The sequence below is a fragment of the Pan troglodytes genome, chromosome 2 (assembly GCF_028858775.2).
Source record: "Pan troglodytes isolate AG18354 chromosome 2, NHGRI_mPanTro3-v2.0_pri, whole genome shotgun sequence".
Classification (NCBI taxonomy): domain Eukaryota; kingdom Metazoa; phylum Chordata; class Mammalia; order Primates; family Hominidae; genus Pan; species Pan troglodytes.
In genome coordinates this window covers 158,515,701-158,522,494 of record NC_086015.1, presented here as the reverse complement: position 1 = coordinate 158,522,494, position 6,794 = coordinate 158,515,701, and the positions used below count along the sequence as shown (strand labels likewise).

At 40.0% G+C, this 6,794-nt stretch overlaps 1 pseudogene; it reads left to right on the top strand.

The window, feature by feature from the left end:
• Positions 1 to 1,710: 1,710 nt before the first annotated feature.
• Positions 1,711 to 4,077, top strand: LOC100611704 (polyadenylate-binding protein 1-like; annotated as a pseudogene).
• Positions 4,078 to 6,794: the final 2,717 nt, after the last annotated feature.

The following is a 6,794-nucleotide window of genomic DNA, read 5'->3' as shown; positions in this document are numbered from 1 at the left end:
AAAACTGCCACTGAGGACCACTAGCCTAACTTATACAGTAATATTTACTATTTTTAAAAGTTTTATACCAGAGCGTCTCCCACTTTTTTATATAATGAGTTTCTGAAAAAATCTGTTTGAAAGTCAAATGTCTGAAAGTTGAACAACATATTTACATATTATAAGGAGATTTGTAATACAAGCAAACCAGAAAGATTAAATTATGTAGTCACCGTTGCATTCAGTAGCACATTTTGAAGATGCTGTTGCAGCAATTTTTACGTTTTACAACTTTATATTTTTCCTTCAAAGTCAAACTTACACTTGAATTAGCTTAAGTACAGTGAACCCTAGATGGAAGCTGAAGAGTTAGCATGTAAAGCACATAGAATGACTTTCATCTGTGTAACAATTTTATAAGATCTGTGCTTTTTTTTTTTTTTTTTTTTTTTTGAGACGGAGTCTTGCTCTGTCGCCCAGGCTGGAGTGCAGTGGCGTGATCTCGGCTCACTGCAAGCGCCGCCTCCCGGGTTCACGCCATTCTCCTGCCTCAGCCTCCCGAGTAGCTGGGACTACAGGCGCCCGCCACTGCTCCCGGCTAATTTTTTGTATTTTTAGTAGTGACGAGGTTTCACCGTGGTCTCGATCTCCAGACCTCGTGATTCGTCCGCTTCTGCCTCCCAAAGTGCTGGGATTACAGGCGTGAGCCACAGCACCGGGCCAGATCTGTGCTCTTTTTACTACAATAAGGTGCACTGCAGTTTTCCATTTCCCACTTATTTTTTATGAAATAGGAAAAATCCTTGAAATAATTGAATAAATACTTCTGTATAGACAAAGATGGCAAGAGAGCCACAAAGGAACTGGTGGCATTTAAAAGGCTTTATTATGGGAATTGTATGAAATATGCTTGTCTGATGATGTACAAATGTCTGATTTTACTTTGGCATTTCTGGGTCTTAACCCACTTTCCCTGTGCCTACCTTCTCTCCTGCTCCACTTGTTGCCGCTTTTCCATCTCAACCTGTGGACTCGGCAGTATGGTGTTTGGACTACTTATCTGGCTTCAGTGTTAGCATCCTCAGGTCTCTGCACCTGACATCTGATCTTTCATGCCAGCCACCCCAGAGGTTTAAGGTACTTTGCACTCACTCTGTGCCCCAGGTGATCACTGGCCTGGGTAGCCCCTGCTTGTTGGGAAGAAACATTACAGAGTTGGATGCTTGGTAATACAAACATAAAGAAGGCAGTATCCTTGCTTTTTTAGGAGCTTTAATCCAGTGGTATAGAGGCAAATGCAGACACAGATAATACAATAATCCCGTCAAAGGAATGAGACACTGGTGTGACTATAAGTTCAAAGTAGAAACACTATGGTTGGAGTGTATTAAATCCAAGTGCATTCCAGAGGAGACTGAGGGGACATGCTGATTTGAGCCAGCAGTGCATATCTGATGGAGGATCCTCCTTTAAAATTCACCTGTGGGCCCTTCTACCCCACGGTTAGTGCTGAGAGTGCGGAGTGTGCGCTCGGAACACACATTTATTATTAAAAAATAAAAAATAAAAATCTAAAAAAATCGTTTAACAACACCCCCCCTCCCCGATTTTACAAAAAATTCGCCTCTCCCCCTCAGGAGACTTTTTTTTTTTTCTTCCTCTTTTATAAAATAACCCGGTGAAGCAGCCGAGACCGACCCGCCCGCTGCAGCCCAGCAGCAGCTCCAAGAAGGAACCAAGAGATCAATGCCTTCCCGCTGCCCGGACCCAACACCACCACCTTCACTCCCAGCCTGCAGCTGGCAGCCAGCGGCAGCAGATCTACCCCGTCCTGTGGCCACTGAGTTTTCCATTCTGGATTATTTTTGTCTCTCTGCGCTTGCCCCGACTCCCTCCCATCGGCTCCGGCCCCGGCCCCGGCACTCGCTCTCCTCCTGTCACCGAAAGGTGGCTGCCTGTGGCCCTGCGGGCAGCCGTGCCGAGATGAACCCCAGCGCCCCCAGCTACCCCATGGCCTCGCTCTACGTGGGCGACCTCCACCCCGACGTGACCAAGGCGATGCTCTAAGCTCAGCGTGGCCGGGCCTATCCTCTGCATCCGGGTCTGTAGGGACCTGATTACCTGCCGCTGCTTGGGCTACGCGTATGTGAACTTCCAGCAGCCGGCGGATGCGGAGTGCGCTTTGCTTTGGACACCATGAATTTTGATTTTATAAACGGGAAGCCAGTACGCATCATGTGGTCTCAGCGTGAATCATCACTTCGCAAAAGTCGAGTGGGCAACATATTCATTAAAAATCTGGACAAATCCATTGATAATAAAACACTGTATGATACATTTTCTGCTTTTTGTAACATCGTTTCATGTAAAGTGGTTGGTGATGAAAATGGTTCCAAGGGCTATGGATTTGTACGCTTTGAGATGCAGGAAGCAGCTGAAAGAGGTATTGAAAAAAATGAATGGAATGCTCCTAAATGGTCGCAAAGTATTTGTTGGACGATTTAAGTCTCGTAAAAAACGGGAAACTGAACTTGGAGCTAGGGCAAAAGAGTTCACCAATGTTTACGTCAAGAATTTTGGAGAAGACATGGATGATGAGCACTTTAAGGATCTCTTTGGCAAGTTTGGCCCTGCCGTAAGTGTGAAAGTAATGACTGATGAAGGTGGAAAATCCGAAGGATTTGGATTTGTAAGCTTTGAAAGGCATGAGGATGCACAGAAAGCTGTGGATGAGATTAATGGAAATGGAGCTCAATGGAAAACAAATTTATGTTGGTCGAGCTCAGAAAAAGGTGGAACAGCAGATGGAACTTAAGTGCAAATTTGAACAGATGAAGCAAGATAGGATTACCAGGTACTAGGGTGTTAATCTTTATGTGAAAAATCTTGATGATGGTATTGATGATGAACGTCTCTGGAGATGTTTTCTCCATTTGGTATAATCACTAGTGCGAAGGTTGGAGGGTGGTCGCAGCAAGGGTTTGGTTTTGTATGTTTCTCCTCCCCAGAATAAGCCACTAAAGCAGTTACAGAAATGAATGGTAGAATTTTGGCCACAAAGCCATTGTATTTAGCTTTAGCTCAGCGCAAAGGAGAGTGCCAGGCTCACCTCACTAACCAGTATATGCAGAGAATGGCAAGTGTACGAGCTGTGCCCAACCCTGTAATCAACCCCTACCAGCTAGCACCTCCTTCAGGTGTCTTAATGGCAGCTATCTCACAGTCTCAGAACTGTGCTGCATACCCTCCTCCTAGCCAAATTGCTCAGCTAAGACCAAGTCCTCGCTGGACTGCTCAGGGTGCCAGACCTCATCCATTCCAAAATATGCCCGGTGCTACCCGCCCAGCTGCTCCTAGACCACCATTTAGTACTATGAGACCAGCTTCTTCACAGGTTCCACAAGTCATGTCAACACAGTGTGTTGCTAACACATTAACACAGACAATGGGTCCATGACCTGCAGCTGCAGCTGCTGCAGCTACTCCTGCTATCTGCACCGTTCCACAGTATAAATATGCTGCAGGACTTCGCAATCCTCAGCAACATCTTAATGCACAGCCACAAGTTACAATGCAACAGCCTGCTGTTCATGTACAAGGTCAGGAACCTTTGACTGCTTCCATGTTGGCATCTGCCCCTCCTCAAGAGGAAAAGCAAATGTCGGGTGAATGGCTGTTTCCTTTTATTCAAGCCTTGCACCCTACTCTTGCTAGTAAAATCACTGGCATATTGTTGGAGATTGATAATTCAGAAGTTCTTCATATGCTCGAGTCTCCAGAGTTACTCCGTTATAAAGTTGATGAAGCTGTAGCTATACTACAAGTCCATCAAGTTAAAGAGGCTTCCCAGAAAGCAGTTAACAGTGCCACTGGTGTTCCAACTGTTTAAAATTGATCAGAGACCACGAAAAGAAACTTGGGCTTCACCGAATAAAAATATCTTAACATCGAAAAACTTAAATATTATGGAAAAAAAATTGCAAAATATAAAATAAATAAAAAAAGAAGAGGAAACTTTGAACCTTATGTACCGAGAAAATGCCAGGTCTAGCAAACATAATGCTAGTCCTAAATTACTTACTGATTTAAAAACAAAAACCCCACAAAAATAGTAAAATATTAAAAAAATGTAATGTTTTATAGACCCTGGGAAAAAGAATTTTCAGCAAGTACAAAAATTTAAAGCATTAGAGGAATGCTTTGTAATTCTTTACTGTGGAATAGCTCAAAATGTCAGTTCTAAGTAACAGAATTGATAACTAAGCAAGGAAATGTAATTTGGATTACAAAATTCTAGCTTTAATAAAAATTCCTTAAACAGTGAAAAAAAATTCACCTATGGGCATGGTCTCTCTTAATCATACCTATGACTATAGTACAAGAGAACATTGAAATTAAAATCTATTTATCTGAACCTTTGAGAATGGTTAGTTTTGATGAATTGGTAGATTCAATAGCTCAGTCCTTGCTAAAATCATCTTCTGACATCGAGAGACCAAAGACCCTTGGGCCAGACTACCTGTGTTAGAATTCCAAATCTTTCTTGTACCTCCATTGTGACTTTTGTCTGATAATTTAACCTCTTTTGTCTTAGTTTTCTTATCAGCAAAATTGGGTTAAGAAACCTTATGTGGTAGGATGTTGTGAGAATTAGATTAGGTAATGTATGTTATGTGCCTAAAACAACACCTGGCATCTAGTAAAGCTCTTGATTATTGTCATCTCTTATTAATATTTGTTTGTGATGCAATACAGAATTAATTTATTCTTTCAAGTAATTCCCTTAGCATTGATGGTTTTATCCTTTTTATAACTCACTTTCATAATTGTGATTCATTCGTACAGTAACTCAGTCCCTATAAACACCTCTTTTTGTTCTTCCATTATTATCTTATTAGATTTCTGCCATTATCATGATCTCTAGAAATGCCCATCACTCAGAAATCATTCTAGAGTTCTGAAGTGCGAAAAGCTTTTGATGACCTATCTTTCTTTTCCTGTCCTTATAAAAACACATACTCTGCTATTATAGATCCTAGGTATTCATTTTATTTCTTTTGTATGCTAACTAATAAGTTAAAAAAATTTTTTTTAGTAAGGATACATGCACTTCATACAAAAACACTGCTCACCCCTTGAATTTCTCTATTTACATGCTTTTCTCATAATTTTCTTGGACATGGGCAGTTTTGATTTTCCTCAGCACCTTGAGTGTGAGATATGGACAGCAAATGCCCAGAGCCTTACTACCTAGGTGAAAAGGCCTTGGGAGACATGAACAGACTCATAGGCACCATACATCAGTTATACTGCAACTTTTACCATCTCACTCTGCAATAGCCCCTTAACACTCAGTACAATTTAAAAAGGATGTGGGCAATATAAATATGATCTTTCTCTCCAGGCATAAAAATAACCACATTTAAAGAAAATATTTGAAAAAAAGATGGGACTTAGGAATTAAGATTATGTATCCCAGAGACAAAATTACTATGGAAGGCTTCAAGTTTATGAGGGATTATTATGTAGAAAATAGGGACCAGCTGTTCTCTATCTCTAAAGAATCCCAAAGAGATGGCTAAACCTCAGCATGAAGTAATAGGTTAAATATGAGGAATAATTTCCTGATGGTGAGAGTGAAATATTGAAAGAAAGCTCTTAGAGAAATACCTGGAAATCTGAAAGAATGTTAAGAGCAGAATGATGATTTTCCTGGTATATTCTCCGTATTTGAAACCTACAAAAGCCTTGTGCTTTTATGAAATGTGAAATAATATATCTACATTTCTCACTATGCATCTCAAACATGCTAAAGCATTGCCTATTTGTGGTACTGTGTGCTGTATCTATTTTCTATACATGGTATATAATTCATATTTTGTTTTCTTCCATGGTTCTAGTGATGCAGTTTGGGAACAGCATAGGCCTTGGAATCAGCCATACCTTGGCAGGTATCCTAGCTCTACTATTTGGATTCAGAGATCTTGCTTGATCTCTCTGAGATTTGGTCTTCTATTATAATGGACAATAATTAAGGAATAAACTAGTCAATGTATTTGTGTAACAAATACAATGTTAGGGCATAGTAGTTAATGCATATTAGTTAAAAATGTATTTAAAACATATGCATATATTCATGTGCCCACATTATATAGGCATACTTTATAAATAAAGCTCCAACACATGTATATATACGTATATATGTATGTGTATATATGTGTGTGTGTGTGTGTGTATATATATGTAATATATACACCATGAAATACTACTCAGCCATAAAAAGGAATGAAACAATGGCATTTGCAGCAACCTGGATGGAATTAGAGACTATTATTCTAAGTGAAGTAACTCAGGAATGGAAAACCAAACATTGTGCGTTCTCACTCCTATGTAGAAGCTAAGCTATGAGGACTCAAGAGCATAAGAATGATACATTGGACTTTGGGGACTTGGGGGAAAAAGTGGGGGTGACAAGGGATAAAAGACTACACATTGGGTACAGTGTATTAAAAACTCGGGAATCACCACTAAAGAGCTTATCCATGTAACCAAACACCACCTGCTCCCCAAAAACCTATTGAAATAAAAAAAAAATAAAAACAGAGGAAAGAAAAACTAGTTAAAACAAGCAAAGCACAATTACACAAAATAAGAAACGAGAATAGAAAAATTACCACAAATACAGAGGAAATGGGAATAATTGACTCTGTTCAACTAAACTGAAGTGAAGTGGAATAATATTAGAAAAAGGTAAATTGATAAAACCATCTCAGAAGAGGAAGGTCATTTAGTATATTTAGAGATGATTGACTATA